The sequence below is a fragment of the Macaca nemestrina genome, chromosome 1 (genome assembly GCF_043159975.1).
Source record: "Macaca nemestrina isolate mMacNem1 chromosome 1, mMacNem.hap1, whole genome shotgun sequence".
Taxonomy (NCBI): domain Eukaryota; kingdom Metazoa; phylum Chordata; class Mammalia; order Primates; family Cercopithecidae; genus Macaca; species Macaca nemestrina.
In genome coordinates, this window is record NC_092125.1 from 192,135,614 (window position 1) to 192,162,550 (window position 26,937).

At 52.3% G+C, this 26,937-nt stretch overlaps 1 protein-coding gene across 5 annotated transcripts in view; it reads left to right on the forward strand.

Moving 5' to 3' along the window:
- LOC105494835 (HIVEP zinc finger 3) overlaps positions 1-26,937 on the forward strand; it is a 424,702-nt gene that overhangs the window by 245,985 nt on the left and 151,780 nt on the right. The window contains exon 1 of one of the 5 annotated variants that reach the window (XM_024797054.2): positions 21,074-21,139. The exons of the other annotated variants lie outside the window; for them this stretch is intronic. The gene's annotated coding sequence lies outside the window, so the exon portion shown is untranslated. Of the gene's footprint in view, positions 1-21,073; positions 21,140-26,937 lie in introns of those variants that run through there. 5 annotated transcript variants of the gene reach the window in all.

Consider the following 26,937-nt stretch of genomic DNA (forward strand, 5'->3'; position numbering starts at 1 on the left):
ATTTCTCTTTCACTGAACCACCCACTTCCTCTCCTCTCCCATCTCCACTTAGTCCTCTTGTAAACTCTCATTTGAGACCCAGTTTAGATGTCATTCCTTCCACAGTGTCTCCTCTGACCTCCTCCATCTTCCTTGGTGGCACTGTTGTGCATATTTCTATTATTAGATTTTCACCCCGCTTTGCACCTCTTTGGGTCCATGTCTGTACAACTCCGCAAGCACCAGGACTAAGTCCCAGGCCAAGCCCAGGGCCTGGAAGATGTCTATTGGAAGGAATAGAAATGAGTTCCCCAGAGCGCAGCCCTGAGTGAGCTTCCGAAGGCTCTTACTGAGGTCTCGGAGGCAGCAGAGGATGGTGGAGAGGCCTAAGGGAGTTTGCATCGAGTCCCCTTAAGACTTGTCTGCCACCAAGAGGTCCTGCATCCCTAAGCACCACCCTTCCCTGACTGGGCATCAGTTTCCACTCTGAAAACTGGATTCATTTCTTTGGTTTGTCTAGAGCAGATATTTTGTGGTGTTTCTGGAAAGTCTGTAGGGCAGCTCATGCAGAGCTCCCCAAGACACCAATCACAGGGCATTCGGCAGCGTCCTCCCTCTGCTTCACTGACCTGTTCCATCAACCCTCCCAGAGCTCGCTCAGGGCCGGGCCAATTCAGGGGCTGGGAGCACAGGGAAGAATCAGGCTTGGTGCCTACCCTTGAGAGCTCACGACCTAGGTAGGGAGACAGACACATCTACAGCAATGCCATGAGCACAGAGTGCCACGGAAGCCAGGAGGAGGCCAGCCCTGAGCCACCCATGGAGGCCCTCAGAGAAGATTTCCTGGTGGGGATGGACCTGAAAGACCCAGGGCAGCATAGTTCACAGTGAGCACCAAGCATGCAAGCCACTGAGTGTGGCCAAGGACAGGCACAGAAGATGTGGCCTCAGCTGCTCCAGCTGCTGGGGTATGTAAATATCTGTGCCTGCGTGTCCCTGTGTGCATATGAGAGAGAGAGAGAAGGGAGACCACAGAGAAGAGTTGAGAGGTAAGAGGGCTTGGGCTGGCACAAGCCATATCCCCTGAGACCCTTGGGGAAGAGCTTTCCAATTAAAGTCCTGGCTGATGGAGGCTGGGCTCCCTTGATTATGTAATAGCCAGGGAAATGTCATCAGGGAGAGCATTAGAGGAAGGCGGGATGTGTCTGAGCAGGGCTTCATCATTCCCAGAGGGGAGCTGGGAGCAGATTTGTAAATGAACCGGGATTCGCACATAGTCAGAAAGAACATCCAAGCCGGGGCAGCCAGTCCTTATCAGGAGGAGGGGACACAGTCACAAGGTTGTGGCAGTGGAACTCACGTAGTTGAACACAAGGTCTCCCTCCCAGCCCCTCCTCCCTCAGGTGCCGCCAGCCCACTGGATCACTTGCCCATCCCAGTAGGATGGTCTCTGGGGAAGCAAGGAGAGAGGGTCCAGGCCAGCGCTGCACCATTCTGGCCCAGAGGATGTGTGCCCCGAGAGCTGTGCCTGTGAAAGAATGTGGTGCAAGGGTGCCTTGTCCTCTGTGGCTCACAAACTAACCCTGGGATGGCACAGGCAGGCGGCCCACAGCCACGTGAGCACCTGCTGAGCACTTTAGTGTGTTCTGCTGGGGAGAGGGCCCATCTCATTTTAGTTCAACTGTGAGTCACCCCTGGCCCTCAAGAACCATCTCCAAAGCCCATTGATAAAACACACAGATCAGGCTCAGCATGTGGTGCACAGATGCAATCCCAGCACTTTGTGAGGCTAAGACAGGAGGATTACTTGAACTCAGAAGTTCAAGACTAGCCTGGATAACAAAGCAAGAACCTGTCTCACAGAAAATCTAAAAATTAGCTGGGCATGGCGATGCACACCTGTAGTCCCAGCTACTCGGGAGGCTAAAGCAGGACAATCCCTTGAATCAAGGAGTTTGAGGTTTCAGTGAGCTATGATTGTGCCACTGCACTCCAGCAGACAGTGTGTATCTATACACACACAAGCACACACACACACACACACACACACACACACACACACACACACGCCAGTTCTCAGCTTCTGGGGAATGACAAGAGTTGTGGAATAGGACAGACTTTGGGCCTCAGTTTTCTCATCTGCAAATTGGGAATAATATTAATACCACCTCCAGGGATTATTATTGTGAGGCTTAAATAAATGCGAAATGGTCAGCCCAGATCGTGGCACATAGCAAGTCTCAGTAATTGGTAGCTGTGATTATTTTCACAAAAGCTTCCACGGAGAGGGGTTGTCCTGTTTGATTTATATGCTATATACTGTTTTATTTTATTGCAGTAAGAACACTTGAGGTCTACCCTCTTAACAACATTTCAAGTGCACAATGCGTTGTTGTAGACTACAGGTATTGATGCAATATTGTGCAGCAGATCTCCAGAGCTTCTTCATCTGGCTTAACTGAAACTTGATGCCCGTTGATTGGGAACTCTACATACTGCTTTAAAAGATTTGGGATGCCAGCATGAGAATCACAGAGCAGAGCACAGGGCAGTTTCCATGCAGAGGTGTGGTTCGTGTTTCCAGCACGGCGTAAAAGACAATGTTCCTGCCCCGGGTGGGACTGAGACAGCCATCAGCTGGTTCAAGAAGAAGCAGGTGGGACTATGGCCTTGGAACTATAGGCTGAGCCCCGCCTAGCGGGACATTGTGATAAGACTAAGAACCTGTAAGTGATCTTTCTGGATGAAGCTTATTGCCCCCAATCCTTCCCACTGTTTTATCACTCTGAGTGACTCCCTGCCAGAGTTAGAGTTTGGACAGGAAGAAGATCATTGGCATTTGAGGACAAGGCCAGAATGTCCCCTTAGATACCTTGGACATGCTCGGTACTGATGGAGCCCAGGGGTCTCAGCTGCTTGGCCTGAGAGGAGTAGCCCAATGTCAAGCCTGGTTGCCAACCTGACCTGTAGAGAAATGACTATGTCACATCCTTAGCTGTCTAGCCCACATGGTCATCCCAGTGACCAGTGTGTGCCTGGGGTGTGACAGCCAGTGTCTCTTAGAAGGAGGCTCAACCATCCTGGCCCATCTCCCCTTCAGGGCAGGATCCAGACTTGGTTGCTAAAAGGATGAGGCACAGGGTACAGTAATGGAGGGGGTGGCTGTGGGGTCAGACAGGCGCCAGACCCTTAGCAAAGTGGACCTGAAGTTCTCATTAGGGCAGCAGGATTGAGCTCAAGTCAGACCCCCAGAGAGATGACCTGCCTCCCAAGGGCACTCAGAGAAGACTGTGGCAAGCAAGTAGAGGCAAGTCCAGAGCATCCACAAGGCTTGTGGCTTCTGGTGAGAAAATTAATTCTAGCCCTAGATGGAACTGGGTTTCCCACATCCTCCCAGGTCTGGGCAGGCTGAACTCAGTGATGGGGAGGGCTGAGCCTTCAGGCACTGAACTGAGAGTCTGGAGCCAAGCAGAGCTTGGGGGAAGGAGGGACACTCCTGGTCTACCTGGTGCCAGAAGAGCCACGCTGGGCAGCAGTACCTTGTAGGCTGGTCAACTCCCCTCCATACCAAAGCAGTCTTCCATGCCTGCCACCAGCCCCCTCCCCAAATGCATGCAACTGGTCTCTGGACCACTGAGAGAGGCTAGGGAGGGACTAGCAGCTTCCATTGCAGGTACAGGTAAATGAGTCCCATGCACCCAACTGGGAAGATAGGATCTGTCCTTTCTATGTTCAGAGGCAGCCATGGTGCCATGGAATGAGTGCTGGACTTGGATTCTGACAAATGGGCCCAAATCAAGGCTCTGCCTTGCCTGCTCTGTGACCCTGGCCTCTGGGAGTTTCAGCTTCCTCACCCACAAAACAGGGTCCCAGAAGGCCTGCATCATGAAAACTCGAGCCACCAGAATTGGACACATGTCAAAAAGAGTAGGGGAGTGGCTTTGGGGGGGTGAGAAGAAAAAGGAGGGAGAAAGAACAGTGTGTGCCAGCCCCTGCCTCCATGGCAAGGGTCTCGAACATTCCAAATGCCCAGTTGTGATATAAGTCCTCCCACCCAGGATCCTTGAGATGTATCCTTGTGGAGCACCTTCTCCCTGGGCCATGGGTCCTGTACTATGACACCTAACTCTATGCCTGGGAACCACCCTCCCTACTTTGTGCCATTTCTCTGCCTTGATTGCCAAACCCTGACCCCATGAATCCTTCTTCTCCCTGGACATCTGGCAATGGTGATAGGGAGCAGAGTCTAAGATGAGCTGGCTTGAAAGTGTGCTTAAGGCTCCCACCTCGAACTACTTCCTCTCTGAGATGAGGTGTGGCCTCCTGCCTGGAGAGCTGTCATCATCTGAGCAGGGCTGGGCATGCTGAGCCTTGGCAGCCCTGGGGACCTGGCCTCAAGCGGGTAGGGCAGTCGTCACAGTCACTGTAACCAAGAGGTGTGGTGTGCTTGGGCCCAAGGGGGCTGGGGTTTCTCTCCATGTTGCTTTGATGTGTGGGGGATGGGTGGGAGACAGTGGTCCTGCTCAGACTGGATAGTGCCTCCTGCTGTGTGGTTGTGGTTCTGGGGAAGAGGTGTGTGGGTGGAGAGGAGGGGGAGCAGGAGGCCACCCCTGGGAAGAGGAAATGGACAAGGCTGCTTCTCTAGGCCCGCAGGAATTCCAAGCCCCTGGCCTAGAGCAGCTGGGCTAATTACAGCTTCCTCCTTGTTGGTGGGAATGGGACTCCTAAAAGAGCACCAGCCTTGGCCAGAGCTGGCTAAGGAGGGCAAGGTTAAGCTGGGGAGTAGGGAGGCCCTGTGGGTCTGTGGCCAGCTGCCTAATGCATTGTCGCAATCAGGCTCCCAATGGAGGGGCCGGCCAACTCAGCCTCTCTCTGGAGCGGAGCGTCCACGTCCCAGCGGCCCAGGAGTGCAGCAGACGCAGATGCCTGCCAGGAACAGGCTGTGGGGATCGCCGAGAGTAAACAACAGAGGAGAATCGCCTTGCAAACCACACTCCGTGGAAATCTCCCCAACAGCCACGTCGCAAAATGGAACCAAAATATTTATTCAGAGCAACATTTTTTTTAGAATTGCTCTTCAGAAGGTGACACAAACGGGCCAACCTCTCAGACAGCCCAGCACAGAGAGGCATGCCCTGTCCCCAACCCAGTAAAGCCAATAACCCATTAGCTGGTGTCTCCAGGTCAAGTTCAGCTTTATTCAGAGGCCTAGCCCATCTTTTCAACACTGTGCAGGGGAGACTGGAAGCAGTTTAGGCCCATCTGGAAACTATTAACAGGCCCCTTGCCTTGGTGACCCATCACTGCTCACCAGAACTGTTGCTCCTGCAGACTCACCTGACCGCCTGGTGTGCGGGGAAGCAGATGCATCAGCCAGCCTCACGTCGTTGGAGATTTGATAGTTACAGGCCAATGCTGGATATTATCCAGATATTGGACTTTAGCTGGGAGCTTGTCACGCATTCCTCTCTTCCCCATGGCCAACGCTAATTCTTAGAAACAAGACTAGCTGTAGGACTTCTGGACTTCACAGGCTCAACAAACATATATTAAAGTTCTCCTAGCCAAGAACATTCTAGGCTCTTTCATTTGTTTTGTCTCATCATTCCTCCTGATGGCCTTTGAGGGAGGCATCACTACCCCATTTTATAGTGAAAAAAGATAAACCCAGAGAAGTTAAGGGACTGACTCAATGTCACACAGCTGGTGCATGGCAGAGCTAAGATTAGGGCTCAGGTCTTTGTCACCCTTTTCTAGCGTCCACTGTCTTCTATCACACTATTGTATTTCTCTATTACGACATAGGCTTGTCATGAGGATTAGACCGGATGATACGTGTGAAGCATGTTAGAGCAGTGCATGGCTCTCAGTGCAGGCTCATTTTCATTCCTCCTGCCTTTTCAAGGAGATTGTTTAAAAGTGACAGTTGGGGGTGGGAAAAGAGAAACTGAGTTTTGTCTCATTGTCTCATTTTATAGGGATGAGTAGGTGGTGGAGCTCAGGCATGGCTAGATCCAGGAGCTGATATAATATCATCAGATCACCAGACTCTTATTTTCCCCATTCTTTTCATCTTTACTCCTTTTCATGTTGATCTCAGTCTCATCTGCTGCTTTTGGGTGTCATCCTCCACATGGCATAACACAGTGACTCTGCAGGGTGGAGAAGGGCCATGGCCCCTGCTGGCTCCTAGCCTTCACCATCCCAGCTGGTGACTCCAGAATGAAAAGTAGACTTTCCTCCCAGCTGTTGCAAGGTGAAAAATCCCAGGGAGGTGCTGTGATTGGCCCACCTCGGGCCACATGACTACTCCTGGGTCAGTGGGCAATCATGTTTGGCCAAACAGGTTGCCCCTCCCTGCCATGGCCACGATGGTGGCCTCCTGTGAAGGGAAGCCCTGCCTGAATCGAGAGTGGAGTTGGGGGCAGTTTCCTAAGGAGTTCTTGCCAGAAGAAAGGGGAGAGAGGATACTGAACAGAGAAAGAAAAGCAGTGACCGTGCATTACCCTGGGATGGATGAAAGCACTGAGTCAGTGATGACGTGATGCAAAACATGTAAGTCATTATATATTGGCTTATCCCTTAAATATTACAGATAGGGAAACTGAGGCTTGGAAGCATTGTGTGACCCTGCCACGCTCCCACAGTGAATTTCTGAGACACTGGGCCAGAGTCTGAGTCCCCTGTTCTTCCCCCTTTACCTGCATGGGGAGGAAACTATCCCCGCCATCCCCAGCCTCACCCAGGCCTCAGGGACTGCTGAGAAACACCTAGTTGCTGGGCGCGGTGGCTCACGCCTGTAATCCCAGCACTTTGGGAGGCCAAGGCAGGTGGATCACGAGGCCAGGAATTCAAGACCAGCCTGGCCACTGGTGAAACCCTGTCTCTACTAAAAATACACAAATTAGTGGGGCATGGTGGCACATTCCTGTAATCCCAGCTACTGGGGAGGTTGAGGCGCTTGAACCTGGGAGGCGGAGGTTGCAGTGAGCCAAGATGATGCCACTGCACTCCAGCCTGAGGGACAGAGCAAGACTCCGTCTCAAAAAAATAAAAAATAAAAAAACCCTGCTTGGCAGAGCTGGTCGAGGGGAAGCAGGGTGATGTGGCATTAGATGTTGCCTGGCCATTAGCAGTTCCTCAGCTGTCCTCAGTCCCCAAGACCCTATGTCACCTCAGCTCCATAACATTTGCTGTGTCTGAGCTGGGCCGTGTGGATACACCCTGGAGCCGCAATCATCAGCAGAGCCTATGGCCTGGTTCTCCTCCCCATGGGCTCGCCCACCACCCCTGCACACTTTCCTTTAGGCCCATATTGAGGGCTGAGTTTGAATCATATTCTATGCCAGGTGCAGGGAATTCACGATGAGTGATAAACTCTTCTGGTCTTCCTAGGGAGGGCTCAGCAGGCTCTGAGTGGAGACAGCACCTCCGTACTAACATCACAGGGTGATCAGTTCTCTGATCCCAGGGCTGGGCATTGAGAAACAATCCATGTGGGATTCCATGGTGAGCAAAGCATACATGTCACTCTCATCTGACAAGACTGCACACAGAAATAAAAGTTACAAATGCTGCTACTTGAGAGGCCCTGGAGAGGTGATGCCTGGTGCTGGGGAATGTGCACAGGGCTTGGTTTAGTTGGGGCAGGGGAGGGCTTCCATGAGGAGGTGACATGCAAGGGGAAATGGAAAGGCTAAAGAGGAGTCAGCTGGGTGTGGAAGGGATGTACGAGCAGAGTGTCCCAGGCACACACACAGCATGTGCAAAGGCCCGGAGGCAGGGGGCACTGAAAGAAGACCCTATGCCCCGGGTGGATCGAGGAGGAGATGCGGCAGGAGGGGCACGTGGGGTCACTGAAGCAGGCCTTGGACACCATGTGGAAGAATTTGGCCTTTGTCTCAATAGCAGAAGGAAGCCATTGAGAGGATTTAAGCAGGACAGGCCTGGAGCACACAGGGGTACGGATTAAAGCCTGGAGTCAAGGACATTTGGGGTACCTGTGCGGGGACAGGGACACCCATGGGAAGGTGGTTCTATAAATGAGAAGCCAGCAGAAGGCCTCTGAGGGCCTTTCTAGGCTACGTGTGCCAGCATTTTAAGAATTCCATGGCCATGAAAATGGGGTGCAGAGGATGGGACCTGTGATGGGGAAAATGGGAGTCCCTGTTCTGTTCCAATAAGTGTGGACTACAGATGAGCTGTTTTCTTTACCCGCCCCTCTCAGGGCTTTGTACGTTGCTGTGTACATTGGGGAACTCCAAGATGACTGCAGAATAGGCAGTGTTTTCCCAACATAATTGACCATGGGAAAGGCTGCAGACAAAGGGACTCCTCAGAGGTGCTTGAGTGGAAAGGCGGCTGGATGTGATCTGTGATCTCAGCGTGAGGATTCCATCCTGGTGGCTGGCAGCTGGGTGGGGCTGGGATAACCCCGGACAAAGGATACCTGTTAATAGGCCATTGTAGGAAAACCATCAACGGGCAGATCTACTGCAAACTCTATGGAGGGGTCCTGGGTACAGGACAGGGAGGAAGTGCCAGAGCAGGGAATCTCTCGCCTTCTCTGTCCTCATTCCTCTGCCCTTTCTCCTTTCCCCTGGTTCCTGCACTGAGAATCCCATGTCCTTGAAATATTCCAGGCTCCAGTCAGCACCCTGAGAGCTCTGGACAAGCTGTAAGCATGAATGCCACTGAACAGGATGAAGCGTCGCTAGAATAAATAAATTCGTGTGAAGGCCATCCCTTGTGTCCACAAAACAGTGGCATGGGTGGGGAATGGAGGAAAGAGAAGGGGAGGATGTAGTGGCTCCTTGATGCCTCCTTCCTCTTCACCCATTGATTTGTTTAATGGTCATTTAACAAACATCAGGCACTGGACTGGACATTGGAGACCTGGCGGGACGTGAGACAGACTCAGGGCCAGCTTTCTTGGCACTGGGATTATGTCTGGGTGACATTCAATTCTCCTGACAAACCTGCTTCTGGCTTTGTCACAGGCCCCTCTGGGGAGGTTGGCCCCAGCCAGCTGGGTTTAGGGAAATGCCCCGCCCTGGTGTCAGAGAGTCCGGGGTTAGAAACGCAGCTGTGCATCAAAGCTCGCTGTGTCTGTTTCCTTTTCTGCAGAAGAAAGACAACCCCACCTTCTGCACAGGCTGGGGCGGGGGTTCAGGGAGGTCCCACACTCCTGGCACCTAACGTGATGCTTTTAACGAACTGGCTTTTTGTTCTCATCCTCTCTCTTCACCACCAGGACTTGGCCAGGAAATTTCTGATGGTTTGGTTTTTCCCAAACTGAACATTGTATCCCTTCTTCCCTAGCTCAACAGCATGTGCAATTTAGACTCACGACCAAACTTGATTTATTCATATTTAGGGAGTCCTCAAAAGTACCCTGCCAGATAAACCTTCAACTTTGAGAAGCTAATACAATCTTGGGGAAAAAAAAATGCTTAGAGTTCAAGAAATTGGGCTCAGGCTCGTGGTTTTGGTTTGTTTCAAGCAGTGAGATACAGTGAGGAGAAGCTCTGGGTGTGTAACCAGGAAATCCAGGTCGTGGTCTGGTGCACTGCCTGTAAGCTGAGCCGAGCACCCAGCCCTCCCCAGCCTCAGCCTCAGCCTCCCCTCCTATAAAATGGGGGTAATAACCCTTTCCTCCTGTGGCTGCTGGGGAAACTGAGTGAGGTTCAAAAGCAACAATGAACTGAAAATGCTGTCTGCCTCTCCTGAGCTACTCAACATCTTCTCTATAAGTACTTACAGGTCCTCCTGGGAAACTTGCATTCTCTCACTGCCTCCTTGCACCTGAGACCACCCATCTGGCCTCTGGGAGACCCCAGCCGTTCCTGACCCAGCTGTTTGGCTCCAACTGTCCTGTGGTTAGAGCAGCTAGCCGGCTGTTCCAGGAAGTCTCTTTCTCAGGCTGGGCCCCTAGGGAGGGAGCTGAGCCCCATTTGGTGGGGGAGAAGACAAGGCCTGGGGTGGAGGCAGGGGGACCGCCAGCCTGGGAGAAGCTGTGCCGTATTTTTCAAATAACTCCATGTCCACAAAGCTAAAAATGTGGTCTGGCTTTACATATTTTATATATATGTGTATTCCCGGTACATTTCCTTCTAATTTTTAAAACCATACGTAACGTCAGGGACATTTAATCCATATGGTTCTGATTCCTTAACACTTAAATCATCCAAATGTTGTTTTGTAGAATCTATTTGCAAATCTCTTTACATAAGTGTTTAACTCATTCTTTCTCAAGAGAATCCAGGCATGGTCCCTGGGTGAGTCTTCCTCCTCTTTCACTCTCCTCACTCCCCACTCGAACTGGCCAGATGTCTTGACTGCCTCTGCTCTGGGCATTGCTGCTCAAGCCCTGCCCTCAAGGCTGGGGGAACCTGGTGGGAGAGGACAGAGAGGCAGACAGCCTGCTGTCCTTCCTGGCTGTGTGATCAGTCACAAATTAAACTCATCAAACCCCTTTCGTCACCTGTAAAAAGGGATAAATAATAAACATCTTCCAGGATTGTTGGGGGATAAAGGTAGGTGATGTGTAGAAAGTCCTTAGCCCAGAGAACAGGGCTTGCCACCCACAAACAGAAAGGTAGGGAGAGGCACGTGGGATGCAGAGTCATTCTTGAGGAATCTTGAGATAACAGCTCCAGGGCAGAGAAGCTGAGGCCAGAGAAGCAAAAGAACACTGCCCATGGGAACTGGGGATTGAGACAAGGGCCAAGCAGTGGCTGCAGCGGTCAGAAGGGTGGGAGGTGATGGGCCTGATTCCAGGAGATGCGTGGACAGAGCTCAGGTGGGAGTCTGGGAGGGCACTGAGCATCCACAGTGTGCTCTGCACATGGGGCCTGCCCCACATGTGCCAGGGAGGTGGGGAGGGCCCCAAAGGACCTGGCAAACCATGGAGGAAGTCAACAGGGAAAGTGGTTCTCCCAGAGGAAAGGGTCATGGGCTCCCCACCTGGGAGTCTTCCACACCCAGCTGTCAGAGCACATGCATGCCCTAAGGGCCCCCAGAGACTCTCCCACCTGCAGACACAACTCCAACTGCTTAGCCTGGAGTTGTGGCCCAACTCAACTGCACCCAGCCCCTGTCCAGCCCCCACCAGGGTCTCCCCACTTTCTTCTCCCTCCCTTCAGGCCATTCTCCAACTTTCATATTCTTTTCAGCTGTTTCCGCTGCCTCCATGGCTTTTCCACTGATAAATACCTACCCACTCTTCAAAATCCAACTCAAAACTCATCTCCTCTGACAAGCCTTCCTGGGAAGATTTGCAAACAACTGGCCCTTCCTTTGTGCTCTCCTAGTCTTGGTCTGACTGAGCCGTACTCCCCTGGGACTAACTCTTCGGGATCTGTGCTGGGAGCTGTGGTGTGGGGATGGATAAAAGTCACTCCTGTCCAGGAGGTCCCCTGTTCTGCAGGAGGCGGAGCCCCATTGGACCTGTGGCTTTCTGAGAAGGCAGAGTGGGACTCCAAGATGGCAGCTATAGGACTCTGTGGCTGTTGGTGTGAGATGGGAGCTCAGCTAGGAGGACACAGGATGGCCAGGGTGGCACAGCTCCTGAGGGCTTCCCCCATGGCAGGGACCTATTGGTCAGCTCTGATCTGGACGCCATCAGTGCCTGTACCCATAGAGCAGGATTCGTTTCTCCGGCAATTCCAGAAGGAGCAAATCCCAGGCAGAGCTGCATCTCTGGGATGGAAGAGCAGATGCTCAGTCTAAAATTAGGCTGCTAACTGCAACTTCATCTAGGTTTCGGAGCAGATCTGCTTCTTGCATCTGCCAGTGTGTAGTAAAGGAAAGGCGAAGCCCCTGCCTCCCTATTGAGGCTGGGCAGTGATGGTGATAGCCAGCTGGAGCCCAAGCATTCTACAGGCTACCTGTAATGCTTTCCTGGGCTCAACTTCATTAACTCCTCACAAGTCCCCTGAGAGGGAGGCTTAGGAGGTGCAGGGTGGGGAGGGGCCTGTCCCCTACCCCGCAGGAGCTGCCTCTGCTTGGGGGTGTCTGGTTGAAGCAGAAAGGGATGATAATCAGGGAAAATTTCTTCCCACCTCTTCTTTGTCTACTGTTCCCACCTCCATTCAGGCATCCTCTGGCTCTCTATTGTCTGCCTTAGCAGGCCCCACTCTCCAGGAAGGGTAGAATCTGTTGGAGGCCTCTGTGTGGGCCTTCTTTTATCTCTCTGAAAGCCACAGCTCTCACGGTGGCCTTCCAAGCCCCGTGTAATATACCCGACGCAGGGCCTTTGCACTGGTTGCCCCTTTGCCTATAAAGGCCTTTCCTCGTAACTGCGTGGCTTAATTCTTCTCCTTTTCAAGTTGCTGCTCAAATGCCACCTTCTCAATGAGGCTGACTCTAACCACCCTATTTAAACTTGTGACTCATCTCCCACCCCTGCATTCCTGGTTCCCTTACTCTGTTCTGCCTTGTTGCCATAGTCCATACCTTCTGCTAATATGCTCTATAGTTTACTTACTTACTCTGTTTCTTGTTTACTCTCTGTCTCTTTCCCCTAGAACATAAACTCCATGGGGCAGAGATTTTTGTCCATTTTGTTCACTGATGCACTCTAAGTCCCTAGAACAGGGCCCAGCCAATAGTGGCTGAACATGTGTTACAGAATGCATGAATTCACGGGGGACAGAGGCACCTGGGCTCAGGGCAGCTTCCTGTTTTTGCTAAACGTGGGCCATGGCTGCTCCAGAGAAAACCCATGCCATGGAGATACGGTCCCTCTGCTGGAAAACTGCTTCTAGGTCCTCTCTGGGCCTCTGCTTGCTCATCTATTAACTGGGGCTGATGGTCCCTGCCCTGCCCCTCACAGAGCCTTGGGATCACACCCATGAGGACGTGGGTGTGATTATGCGCCAAACCATAAAGGGCTACCCAAATAAGTATGAGGTATGCATTTATTCAGTCAATATCACTGTGCACCTACTGGGTGCTAGGACCCATATTGAGTGCTAGGAGTCCACAGAGGAGTGACAGCTTGTGCAGAGAGGCCCTCCCAGGGAGTGAGGCCTCTGCTAGCTATGAGAAAGAAGGAAATGCTCAGTTACTTCCGAGTTGTTGGAGATGTGAGACCCCAAAAAAGGAATAAGAGGTCCTCCTGGCATCTGGGGGAAGTCCTGATTTAGCCATCTATAAGGGTTCTCTAGAGAACCAAAATCAATATGATAGACATAGAGATAAATGTAGATATAGATACAGGAAGAGACTTGTTGTAAATAATTAGCTCATGTGCTTATGGGGGCTGAGAAGTCCCATGACCTGCTGTCAGCAAGCTGGAGATCCAGGAAAGCCCATGTGTATTTCCAGTCTGAGTCTGAAGGCCCGAGGCCCAGGAGAGCCAATGGTATTAAGTTCCATTCTGTAAGTGGGTAGGCTTGAGACCCAAGACAAGCCGATGTTTCATTTTTTGTTTTTTTTTTTTTGAGACGGAGTCTGGCTCTGTTGCCCAGGCTGGAGTGCAGTGGCGTGATCTCCACTCACTGCAAGCTCTGCCTCCCGGGTTCACACCATTCTCCTGCCTTAGTCTCCCAAGCAGCTGGGACTACAGGTGCCCGCCACTGCTCCCGGCTAATTTTTTGTATTTTTAGTACAGACAGGATTTCACCGTGTTAGTCAGGATGGTCTCGATCTCCTGACCTCGCGATCTGCCCACCTCGGCCTCCCAAAGTGCTGGGATTACAGGCGTAAACCACCGCTCCTGGCCTCAGCCTTTTCATTCCGTTCAGGTCTTCAGTAGATTGGATGAAGCCCTCCCATGTTAGGGAGGGTAATCTGCTTTAAGTCTACTGATCCAAATGTTCATCTCACCCAGAAACACCTCCACAGACACACCTGGAATAATGTTTGGCCAAATGTCTGGGCACCACATGGCCCAGTCAAGATGGCACATGAAATTAACCATCACACCCTCCTCCCACCCCCAGACTGCTATTGATCTTTAACCTTCAAACCAAGACCCAGCCACCAAATTCACACGCCTGCCTCCCCCTCCCCAGGTCTCCCCTCAACCCTTCCACCCTGCCACCCTTTGGGACATTGCCTCTGCTTATAAGTTTGCCTGACTTAGCGCTTTCTAAATAGGACACAGCAGGTGCCCAGGATCCTTGCTGGGATTCTCATGCTTCCAGTCAGAATTCAGGGTGGGTTTGAGGAGCAAGTTGCAAGAGATCAGCAGAAAAGCCTGGGGAAGACAGCTCTCAGAGGGCTTGTTTTCAGGGTGGAAGGCACATGGCTGACTGGACTAAGAGCCTGGAGTTCCTGAGGGATCATGGAAGCTTCCTCTGCACTCCCAGGCAGAATGGCAGAGGCTGCCATTTTCCACCCCAGCTATGGGAAGCCTCAGGAGAAAGCCTTCCAGGTGCCCTGTTTATTGAGCACCTAGTAGGTACCAATCATAGACCCCAGTGCTCTCCTAACCTGGGGCACCAGACACAAATACTTTACTATAATGTGAGAAATACTTTGATGGTATATACAAAGCTAATTACCAGAGCATCATTGAGAAGGGGCCTTTCAATTCTGCTAAGAGTGGAAGTCAGGAAAAAATAAGAAAACCAGGACATTTGAAGGAGAGCTTATAGGATGAGTTCACTAAATAGGCAAGAAGAATTTATAGGGGAGCTGGAGGGAAGGGTGGATGGGGGATAGGAGAAGGAAGGGCATGCCAGGTAGATGGAACAGCATGGGGAAAGGGTGGAGTCTACATATTCACATTGTGTTTATGGACTAGTGAGCTGTCTGGCCCAGGCCACGCCCTTCCTGGGCATGACTGCAAGTGGGAAGATTGCAAGGATGAAGGCTGAAGGATTGGGGTTCTTACCTCTGGCCTTGAGAGGCCAGAAGGGCTGCAGTGGGAGCAGAGCCTGAGCAGGGATGGGGTGAGGCCACTTCCACAGTCCTTTGCTGTGGATGCAGGTTTTTGAAAGTAGCCTTTTCACCAGGCCCCACCCCCTCCTGTATTCATCTCTCTCTCCCATGTCTTCGGCAGCATTCACTGCTTTTATCCACTGTTGTCATAGTTATTTTCTGTACTGTGCAAGGCCTCTCCGGAACCAGACTGTGAGCTGCCTGAGCACAGGATCCTTCATGCCTCATTTGTCTTGCCTTGGGATTCCTTCCTGCCCACCCCCTGCCCTGCCCAGCCCTTCGCCCTGGGCTAGCCACGTGGGTTATATCAATCGGTTGGATGAAAGTCTCAGGAGAGAAGAAGAATATAAGGGCATCTCAGAATTCTTCTCTCCATCTGCTACTCCCAGAACTCTTTTTTGTCATTCCTGTTGCTGTTTACCTTGTGTTCATGTTTATAGGGTCTGATTTAATTCTCATTTCCCCCTTCCCTCACTTCATGAGCTGTTGGCAAGGACTAGGTCTTATTCATCATACTATCCCCCAAAGAGCTTGAGTTGGGGGGCTTGGGGAGCTTCTTTATTGAGTGACTAATACATATTGATTCTGTTATTGATACTTGAAATGCATTTTCTCTTTTAATTTCATCTGCTCTAATTTAATCCTCTAATTTTTTTTCCTGGAATGTCTTATTCTCCCCATTTAGCAGCTGTGAAAACTGATGTATAGGGGAGTTAAGCAGCCAGTAAGTGTCAGGACCAGGACATGCACCCAGATCCGTCTTGATCCAAGCCATGGAAGTTGATGCTGTACTTATGCACCTCCCTTGGTGGGCACAAAGCCATGGGCAGAGTAAATATTTGTTGTTATTGATGATCTTGCAAGTCCCTTGGCTTGGGGAAAACCTGTTCTCACAGCTGCCAGGGGAGTGTGGCTTGACTAATCTTCTGATTTCCTGGAACTGAAGGCCCCGCCTTCCCCACCTGGGGCCTGCTGAGCCCTGTGGGAGTCCCCCAAAATGCTGGTGAAAAGCCAGAATGAGGCAGTCCCAGGGCCCAGGCCAGACCCAAGTCTCAGTTTGAAGTATAGGAAAAGAGGATGCTTTTGTCATTTGGGGAAAACTATTCCATGAGCTTCAGGCCAGCTGGCCCCCTGTAGTTGCTGGTTACCAGGCAGGATGGTGAGAACAGCCGTGTGTTAACAGTTCAGTATGATCTGAATATCTGTGACATTCCTGGAGCTAAGATTTGGTCATGCACAGAGATGCAGAATCTAAGGGGGCAACAGACACATGAGAAATGACCCTCACAGTGGGACACAAGCCAGGACAGTCTGTATCAAGTGCTGGAGGCTCATGGCGAAGCAAGTGGCCAACACTACCTGGGGGCCAGGGAAGCCTTCACAAGGGAAGCGGCCTCAGAGCTGGCCTGGAAGGCTGAGTGGGAGCCAGCCAAGTAGATGGGTGAGGCGAAAACTATAGGGAACTGCATGTGCAAAATGCACCTGGCAGGCTCAGAAACAGTGAGAGATTCTGTATGGTGGGAGCATAGGGTGGATGGGGAGAGTACAGAGAGGGAGGTTTGGATTGGTAAACTGAGGCTCTGTTGTTAAAGGCCCTAATAGATCGGGTGGTTTCGCTGAACAGGGATCCACTTGAATGTGTGCTAGAGAGTTCTACTTGTGTGGAGAATGGATTGCAGGGGTAAGCTTGGCACAGCGCTAGGGAGAAGGCTGTTGGAACTTGTTGGTGATGGTGGCCTGAACTGAGGCACCAGGCATGGAGAAGGGCTTCTGGCTTCGGGCTTGAGAAGATTGATGCCCACATCCATGAAGATGAGCAGTATAAGAGGAGGAGGATTCTGAGTCACCACATGGGAGGACAGTAATCAATGCTACTGTTCACTGAGCACCTACTATTGTGTACTTTGAAGAGTTCTATTGCACTATCTTGTCAAAACTTCCCAGCAGCCCTTGGAGATGAGAACGTCAAGATCAGTGACATCAACTAACATGCCCAAAGTGACACACTAAGTGTGGGACTGGAGTCTGAACCCAGGTCTATGTGGCTCCAAGGCCCATGCTGTTATCCACAGTATCGGGTTAAGGACTGAGTCAGGAAGCTGGAAACACGGTTCTCAGGCTGGAGAGAAAGGATGGGAACTGAGTCTGGAGGGTTGGACCTCAGGAAGGTGATGTCCATAAAATGCAAACTCTAGTATCTGTCCTAGGACAGAAGCTTCATATGTGCAACAGGTCTATGACGAGCACACCTACCACACACGTGCACATGCACACACACAAACACACACACACCCCAAATAGGAAAACAACCAAAGCATCTGAGTCCAGGAAGCACAGCAATGGGGATGGAGGATGGAGAGGGGATGGTTGCTAAGTCAGTATAAGACCTAAATATAATTAACCCAGAAGGCCCACAGGGCCTGGTTGCTCAGCTCCACCCCACCTTAAAAGTGCTCCCAACACACTGTGGTGGTCCCTAGCTCCTTGGGGGCAACAGTGGGTTCCAGAAGTGTGTCTAATTTTGTCGTTATAAGCTGGAAACAAAACTCCACAGAGATAGTCTTCTAGATGGCAGATCAGATGCCAACACTGCCCTCTGCTCTAATCTCTTTTAGCTTGTAAAGTCTCTACAGTGTGATGCTGGCTTTACAGCAGATCCAGGCCGTGTGTGTGTGTGTGTGCGCGTGCGTGTGTGTGTGTGTCTGTGTAACATTTCCATGGAAACAAGCATTCAGCATTCTAGCCTGGGACACCTGGATCACAGTTTTCTTGAATTGTAGCTCCAGAGGTAGAATGAATCTTATCTTTCCATCTCGTATGCCCCCTAGTCCGCCCCTCTCCAACCTTGTCAAACAGCAGTGTAACATTTAGCGAGTTACACTGGGATATCTGTTTACCTGTCAGTCTCCATCCATGAACACAGGCTTGTGTGTTATATGTTCCCAGCACAGAGATGGTGCCTGATTCATGTGTGAGGAATGGAGGAATGTGGGAAGGCCCCTAGGGCCAAGTACTGGGAATTTCTCAAGACCTGGCCCAGTTGCTTGCAGGGGATGGGGAGGAACTGGCACCTGGTACCACCTGCCTTTCAGATACAGTGTGGGAAAGGTGACCTGCACCCCAAGTCTGCCTTTCTGCAGAGCAGTGGGGGCCTTGTCCGCAGGTGGGGGCTTGCAGAGCAGAGTCGAGGTCAGGCTGATAGCCTCTAAGCAGGACTGCCCACCCCCACCTTCTTTCTCTGAGCTCTGAGGCTGGAGTCCTGAAGACCTTCTGGCTTCCAGTGAGAATTGGCACCGGAACTGAGGTGGGGGCTGCGTCTTGAAGTGGGGACAGATGGTTGTGGGAGGAGCTAGGTGAAGGCTCCCCAGCTGACACTCCTGGCCTGGAGAATGACTACCGCTGGAAAGGCCCATGTGGCTTGGAAGGCTCAGGGGAATCAAGTCTGACTGTGTCTGGTACAATGAAGGGACTTGACAAATTGCATTTTCCTTCATCCTTCCCCTCCACCTCGTTAGGGCCAGCTCAGGACTCCGTGTTTTTGGGGGTTGGCAGGGGGATATCCCAGGCTTGCTGATGGCTGCAGAGGAGTTTGTCAAGAGCAAGGAGGAAGGAGACAAATCCCAAGCCACCCCAGTCTCCTGAGCATTCAAGCCAGTCTAGCTGAGAACCCCGCCTTTCATCCCAGCCCCCACCCAGAGACCGTAGGACATCAGCCACAGTTCTGGGTTGGGTAAATTCTTCCCCTCCTCTGGTTAGTTTGTCTTAGGATTTGCTCCTCAGGAGCATTCATTCACTTAAACATTTGTAAACTTATCAGTCCTGGGAGGGGAGAAGGATCAAGATGGAAAGTTCCCTGAAGCTCCCAGTCTGAGGGAGAGGAGGCCCCCAATAACTGACTTCAGTGTGAGGTGATGGGCAAGTCTGTAGAGGGAGGAACTATTGAGTTGCCTGTGGCATCATGGAAGGTGACCAAATCCATTGGGAGGGTCCCTTGAGGCCAGGCCACCTCTCAAAGGGGAGGAGGATGTCCTTCGATTTAGGGCAGGAGCAAGGCTGTCATCTGAGCCTGTGTGTGTGAATGATAAAATGTCACCCCTCAGGGCATATGAATTATAACAAGGCACCCACCTCCTCTGCTTGGAGTTGCTTTCAGCCAGAAAACAGGAAGCAGGACAGTGGGGGCAGGGCAGGAGTGGAGTGAGGAGCAGGCATCTGTCCCAGGGGGCACCCCACCCCAGTTGCCCTGCTCAAGAGAAGGACCCGTATAAAGGGCAGGCTTGGATTCAGGGTATGAAGGACAGCCGGAGGGGTGGAGAAGACATTTCAAAGGGAAAGCCTGTGTGAAGACCTCAAGAAGTGGAAATTGGTGCAAAGTGGTGCGTGTTGGGGGTGGTGGCTGGGCAAATGGCAGGGTGGACTGAGCTCTGGGAGATGCAGCTGGTCCGTGGGGCCTTGCATGCCAGATCAGGAAGTGTGGTCCTTCCCTTTGGGGCTTTGTCAGAAGGAGGATGACCCAATTAGAGCTGGGATTGGGCCCTGGGAGCTGATGGAAGTTGAGAGAGACTGGGGTGGTGGTGATCCACAGAACAGCTGGGCAGCTTGGCAGCTGGTCACTGGGTTTGCAATCGTGTACGTGCGTGTGCAGACCGGTGTCCAGCTGCAGTCACACCTGCCTTGACTCTCTGCAAGCCCTAGAGCCATAGCTTCCTCCTCTCTGCCCCTCGGAGTGTAGTGCCCCTTAGAAAGCGGGAGTTCCCTCCATTAAAGCCGGGGGTCTGGGAGGAGTCTATTTGCTCTGGTTTTGGAGGAAGGGTGGTGGCTCCATCAGAGGCTGTTGTATGAAGACACACAAATGCCCAAGGCCACCAATGCGCCCTTTGGGCCTAGAGAAGTTGAGGGCATGACTTTGGAGCCAAAGGAGACCTGGGGCCTCCAAGGATCCCCCTGGAAACCTGGGTCAGCATAGTGCTTAGTTCTCCTGTGGGACCTCAAACTTTCATGACCCTAAAAGGGAGTGGTTGGTTACATTCTGTATCCTAGGCACTTAACTTACCTCAGTCTAGTCCTGGCTTAACCCCACTCTACACCCTCCACCCCCAGCTCCATTATCTCCTCCTGAGGCTGTTTCTGGAGTCAGCCAAACCTAGGGCCAGCCCTGGTACCACTGTGGCAGAGGGCTGACCTCTGCCAAATAACCGCTGGTGGGCATCAGTGAAATAACAGATCAGAGAGAGATCTCAGGATCTTGGCCTTCCCGCAGACCTGTGGGGGCCTGGCTGGGAGCTGGCTCAAGTGTTCTTGGTCCTGGCCAGAGCAAGGACCAGAGTGACTCAGGCCCAAATCCCTGGATCCAGCAGCTTCTGGTAAAGTCAAGCCATTGGGAAGCCCCGGGGTGTCCCCCGCCCCCACCCCAGGCCTGAGCCCAGGGAGGCCCTGGCAGGCCTGCCCCGCCCAGAGCTCATTAAAGCGGATTCCCGCCTGGGGAGGCGCGGGCTTCCCGGAGCCGGGCTGGCACCCAGGGGGAAGGCGGGGAGCGCACACTTTGGGGACGGCGATGGACGCCCGCTGGGCCCGGGTGCGACCAAGGCGTGGCGCCGAGCGGCAGGGCCCCGGCGGCGGCGACCGGGGCTTCCCTGACTGCCTTCCCTAGAGGGCCTAGAAGGAGAAGACAGCGCGGGAGCCGGGGCGGGCGCGGAGGGAGGGGCGGCGCCCGGAGTGACACGGCCTGTCACCGAGGAGGCCGGCGCGCAGACCCTCCCCGCGGCCGCCGGCAGCCAGGGATTCCCCGGGCGAGGAGACCCTCCCCTGGCAGCCGCCAGCCGCGCCCGGGCCCATCTGCGACCCCGGCCGCGAGGGCATCCCGGAGTGGCCGGCAGTGAGGCCAAGCGGGCGGGAGAGGCGCCGCGGGCCAGCGGCGGGGTCCCCGTGCTCGGCGACAGGAAACTCTGGGGAGTGAATGGAAAGAAGTGGGTGGTCCGGCCCCTGCGACTTCCCCTGACATCACTGCCCAAATAAGGAGCTTCCAAGCGGCCGCGGGGCGGCCCGGAGCCGCGCCCGCCGCCGGCGCCCGCCCGCCAGCCCGCCCCGCGCCCACCCCGCGCCGCGTGGGCCGCCAGCGAGCGCCCGGGGCACCGCCGGGCGGAGCCGAGCCGGGCGGAGCCGAGCGCGCGGGCGCTGCCGAGCCGCGCGGAGGCCGGGCGCGCAGCCCAGCGCAGCCCAGTCCAGCGCGGCGCAGCCCAGCCCAGAGCAGCGGAGCCGCGGCCGCCCGCAGGTAAGCAACGAGCGCCTCGCGCGCCGCGCCCCCGCCGCGGCCTGACAGCCCAGGGAACGGGCATCGCCGAGCGGGCAGCAGAGGGACCGGAGGGAGCCGCATCGGTGGGAGAGGGCTGGGCGCGGGCGCGCGTGCAGTAGTGCGTCGGTGCCAACTCTCGGGACCCTTGGAGTGAGGGGCCCCGGCTTCTTCGCAGTCTACGGTGGCCTGATGCACGCGCTCTCAGCCAGCGTTTCCCAGACACTACTTCTGTCACCACCCTCGGGCGACACAAGCGTTCCCGCGTTCACATACTTCTCTGGCACACTTGCGCCTGGCGCGGCCGTTGGCGTGTACAGCCTCCTGTGTCCAGTGCAGATTCTCACCCTGGCGCAGCGCTCACCCCTCGCACCCTCGCACATCGTGGGACACGGCACACCCGGCGGGAGCTGCTGAATGGGTTTGGCAGCCCTAGCTTCCCCCCAGGCCATGCAGTTTCAGTCTGTCAGAGCCCACCAGCCTAGGGCTCCTCAGGGCTCATTGGGAGTGAGTTAAACTAGCATTGCTCTGGATCTTCCCAAGGAGCCCCTCCTCCCGGCATAATGACACCTGGCACTGGGGGTACATCCTATCGGGTTGTACCTGGCATGGTCAGGAGGGTGTGGCGACTGGGAGAGAGCTACTCCCACCTCACTGCCTGGGTGTTTCCAGAGCGGCTTCTACTCCAGGGGCATTTCTGAGAGAGCACCCTCCGCAACCCCCCTTAATCAGAGCAGGGTGCTTGGGCTTCAGACAGAAGTGGTGGTGGCTGCAAAACAGGTGCAGATGGCATCAGCCTTAGCATCTTGCAGGGATCTCTGCATAGTGACCACAGTTGTTTATCTATAAAAATATAATGTATTGACTGATGTTTCATCAAGGACGTAGGGGAAACTGTTAGAGCCAAATTATGGGTCTATCCCTTAGTGACTCTGGGCAGACTCCTTCATCTCTTTCAGGCTGTGTTTTATCAAAAATGGAATGAGTGTCCTCAGAGGTATGTTTTTAGGAAAGATTGAGATCATGTAAGTAAAAATTGTTTTGTAGATGTAAAGCCTTGTGCACGTGCCAGTAACTGTGGTTTGGATGATTTCTGGGCTGGTAGTTGTCATGGCTTTGCTCTGTGACTTAGAACACGCTTTCTGTTCCATCATCTGCAAAAAAGGGGTCACTAAGAAGTGTCCTGTGTGCCTAGTAGCAGATTTTCCCAGTGTGTTCGGTGGATTGTTAGTTCTGAAAGCTGTTCCACCAGTAAAGGTTTCCCTGTTAGAGTAAGAATGGCAAATTGTGCAAGCTCTGTATTACCCTTTTGGCCAATTACAATCCATACTGGCAAATGAAAGGCTCTGAGAAGTCCTGCAATAAAAGAATCTGTTTAACTTTGTCCAGCCCAGCATTTTTTTCTAGTTGGCTCTGGGGCCCTTTTCAAGTTAGTAGGCTTGCTCTCCAAGGAAACAGTGCTTCAGGGGCTACCCACAGAGATGATGTAGTGTTGTACAGTTGCAACCAAACTTTGAGAGCTAAATTCTAATTGCTCTGTTTTAATGGAAAGTAAGCAGAAGCCCAGAACAGTTAAGAGGCTCATCTGAGGTCACACAGCTGAACAGTGGCCCAAGATCACCCAGTAGTTAGTGGTAAAGCATGGACCACATCGTGACTCCCCATCCAGTGCTCTCACCTCATTGAATGACATTGAGAAATTGACAATTCTCCTCTAGAACCAGTCTTGCTGCTTTGTATGGACACTTCGCAGAATATGTTTAAAAAACATAAAGATTCAAATGATTTATTGTTGAATGAATTAAGTGATGATCAGTTACCTACTCTGTGCCATTCTTTTTGGGGACTTTAGCATGTAAAGTTCAACCAGATGTGGAGCCTGTGGTGAAGAGCTCGGTAATGGTACGACAGTCATCTCTCACACATGCACACATACACACGTGTGTGCACTCTTACACACTCAAACACCCATTTCTACACACAAGTTTGTTCCTGCACGTGCACACACCCACAGCCCACTCCAACACACTCACACATGCCATCCTGTACACTCATTTGCACACAACCCTGCTCCTCTACACACACCTGCTCCCATGCACTCTGGCTTATGCAATCCTGTATACTTGTTCACACTTACACATCTGCTCCTACGCACACTCTCACACACACATTCATCCCATTGTATTCTAGGCTGCAACTATGAGGTAGTTGTGGTAATGGGGATGTCTGCTTGTCCCCATGTCCCCAGAGCTGGTGGAGGGGGGCCTGGCACCAGCTCCCCAAGATGAGCACATGGGAGTGATTTGCAGGGCCAACCCAATGCCACATTTCCTCCATGTCTCCCAGTTTCTTCCATTTTCTGCCATACTTGCGGATATTGGCCAGCTATTGCTTAGTTGCATGTGATTGGACAGCCACAGCTCTGGCTTCTCCTGTGCTGTTTGTTTTAATCAATGTCAAAGCACTGTGAGGGCAAGAACTGCAGCATCTAGCAGAGGGCCTGGCATAGAGGAGAGGGTCAGTAGCATTTATTGAATGAGTGTCTGCCAGATGCTAGGATGGCCATGACCCAGGCCAACATCCAGGGGGGTTTGGTGAACATGTCTGCTGAGTGCCTGCTGGGCCCTGGGCACCATTCTAGGGACTACAGCAGTGAAAACTATTTAAGCCCTTCTTTCAGGGAGTTTGCATTCCAGTGGGAAGAGAAATAATATTAGTGAATCAGATAAAGCTAAGTCATCATATACACGCTGAAGAAACTCAAACAAAGCTGTGTGATGGAGAATGCCAGGGAGGAATGGGAGAAGCTACACGTGGGGGCCCAGCGAGTTCTCTGAGGAGCTGACATTTATCTTGAGATCTGAGTAATGAAGAAGTGACAGCCTTGCAAAGCTTTGGGGAAAGAATATTTGTCATAGATGAACAGCAGGTACAAAGGCCCTGTAGAAGAAAGGAGCTGGGCTAGGGACCAGGAAGAGGCCGTACTTGCAGTTCGCTGCTGATTTTCTTGCCAGCACCCTTTGGAGGGGGTAACTGCTGGTGTTTGATCTGAGACCTACTTATCTTCCTGGTTCAATCACTAAAGCCAAACAGTGCATCCTGGGCTTTGTGGGGCGGGGCTGCCCTCTAGATCTGTCCATCCCCAACCCCTGTAAATGAGGAGAAGGTCAGACTTCTAAGGCTCCTCTTAGCTCTACTGTTACAGAATTTGATGCTGTGTTTGCAGGAGGTTTGCAGGAGACCATTCAGGTGGTCCATCTGGAAGGATCGTGAATTAGTTGTGCTGCTTCCATTATTAATAACCATGATGTCATACATCTGTGCGGTTCCTGATCGGCTGCAGAGCACTCTCCCTTATTATCCTGTTCACTCTGTGGACTAATCTGCCAAGCGGGGGATGGGATGGAAAGAGCGCAGACACTGCCACACACTGCCGCAGGCTCACCCAGGCCACTTCACCCCCTTGAGCCCCTGCTTCCTCTGCTGCAGAGCAGGATCACAGGAGAACCTGCCTCCCAAGGCTGTTGGTGTGGTGAAATGAGAACATGCACGTCAAGGCCCCGGCATGTAGTAGGCACTTGGTAACTGCTGGTTCCTGTTTTACAGATGAGGAACTCAGAGCTAAGAGGGATCATGACTTTTTTTGTCTGCTTCTGTGTCCCTAGTCTTCCCAGCCCAGGGCTCTGGGTCCATACTTTTAATAACTATTGGGTTGAGTTGAGTTGCCTGTGGTCAAATAGCTGGTAAACGGCAGAGCTAGGACTCAAACCCAGGACTCTGGGCTCCACAGTCCTTTTTATAAACATCACGCTCTTTGGGAATAATTGTCATGGTTAATAAAGACGAACCTTCACATGCATTTCTGAATGAGTTATTGTTGCTTGGGAGAATCTTAGAATTGGAAGGTCTCAGGGGTTTTGAGGTGTGATATTCTTTGTAAATCAATTAACAAATTTCTTAATAAACATTTTAGAACCTTCCAGAAAAGGGTGTAGTTGTAAGAAAATGGTCTGAGAATTGAGAGCAGTGGTTCTTAACCAGGGGTACCAGATGCTGTCACCTGAGGGCTTTGAACAGAAGAGCTACAAGTTCCACCCTGATTGTCTGGGGAGAGTCTGGGGACAGCATGTGGGCATGTGGAGAAGTGCCCCAGTGCTAGATGTTCTGCCTGGGATGAGAAGCCCAGCCAGCAGGAGGCCCAGGAAGTCAGGCAGGCCTTCCATCTGCCTCCCATTTCCATCTGTCCTTGGCTGTGGCTCCGACCCCCTTGTCCTGGACCTACAACGGCCACATGGTAGGAGCATGAGCGATGGTGTCCCACAGACCGGAGTTTACATCTCCTGCTTTCTAGCCCTGTGCCTTTCCTATTTGCTTTGCCTCTCCTAAACCTCAGCTTCCTGATCTGTGATGTGGGAATGCTCACAATTACCTACAGGGTGACAGATGTCTCATTAGATACTTGTGCCTGGCACTTAGTAGGTGAACCATAAACAATAACTAGTTTCAGTTGTTAGGATGAAAAATTAATGAGAATAATAAAAACTGCAGTATTTCGAATGAATCAGCTGCTCCTAAAGGGGGCAATAAAATAGACCAATTTGCCCCAAACACCAGCCTTTGGGAGGAAGGTACATTCCATGCCATAAGCATCAGCCTTTGGGTGAAAGAATTACCAGCTCCACCATCTTCCTAAACCTCTTCATTGCATAACCATTGCTCCATGGAGAGCTGAGGGGCTGAATGGGGACCAGGGCCAGCATCACTTCCCATGCCTCTGACAGATCAATGGGCTCAGAGATGAGGAGGTGAGCTTTGGATATCAGTGTGAGTTCAGGCTTGTACTCACCTATATCAGCCTGGTCTCTTGCTCCTGAGGCCACCATGTGGGGAAATTGGGGTGTAAACACCCAACTTGTGGGAGTCTCGGGAGGTTGTGCTTCTCACTTTACTGTCGTTTATTCATTTATTCAACAGTGGATTGGGTCCTTCCGGGGGCTCAGCTCTGGGCTAAGCACTAGGAGAGAGCCTGTGTCCTCAAGAAGCTCAGAGTTGAACAAATCCACCACCCACAAGCCACATGGCCATGTGCAAGTTGCATTTCCTCTCTGGGTCTCAATTTCCTCATCTCTAGAATGGGATCATTCTGGTTACTTCCCCAGAGGAATATTTTGTTGTTTTTAGGGACCCAGCCCAACAGGCTGTGAGTGCTTTCTAGGCCTTAGGATCTCTGATAGAGTGGTCAGGCAGAGAGAACAAGGGCTTTCTTACCAGGAGGAACTGGATTCTGATGCTGGTCCTCCCTTTTCTTACTGCGTAATTTGCTGCATTTCTAAGTTCTCTGTGTTTCATTTTCTTCATTTATGAAATGCAGTTATAATGCTTTCATTGCAGGGTACTGTGAGTGTTAGTTGAGATGATCATATGAAGTACCTGGCTCTGAACAAATGCAACCCCCATTTCCTTTCTGTCTGGCTCTTAACTCTGCTGCCTGGTGCATTGCTGCTTTGGAGAGTCACCTCAGCCCATCAGTTCCCAAGTTCCAATACCCAGGAATGGTCAGGGTAGGCAGACAATCAGAGTAGAGCCTCAGGTAATAAGCACGTACGTGTCCCTTGGTGAAAGGTGTGCATGGGGAGATGGTTCCAGCCCACAAAGGAATCGGGGCCAGGGTACAGAGCTGGGAGTCCTGGGTTCTGTTCCTGGAACTGCCTCTAAGTACTGTGTGTCATTTGCCAGTTCCCTCCCCTGTCTGAACCACAGTGTCCTCAGCTGCAGGCTGG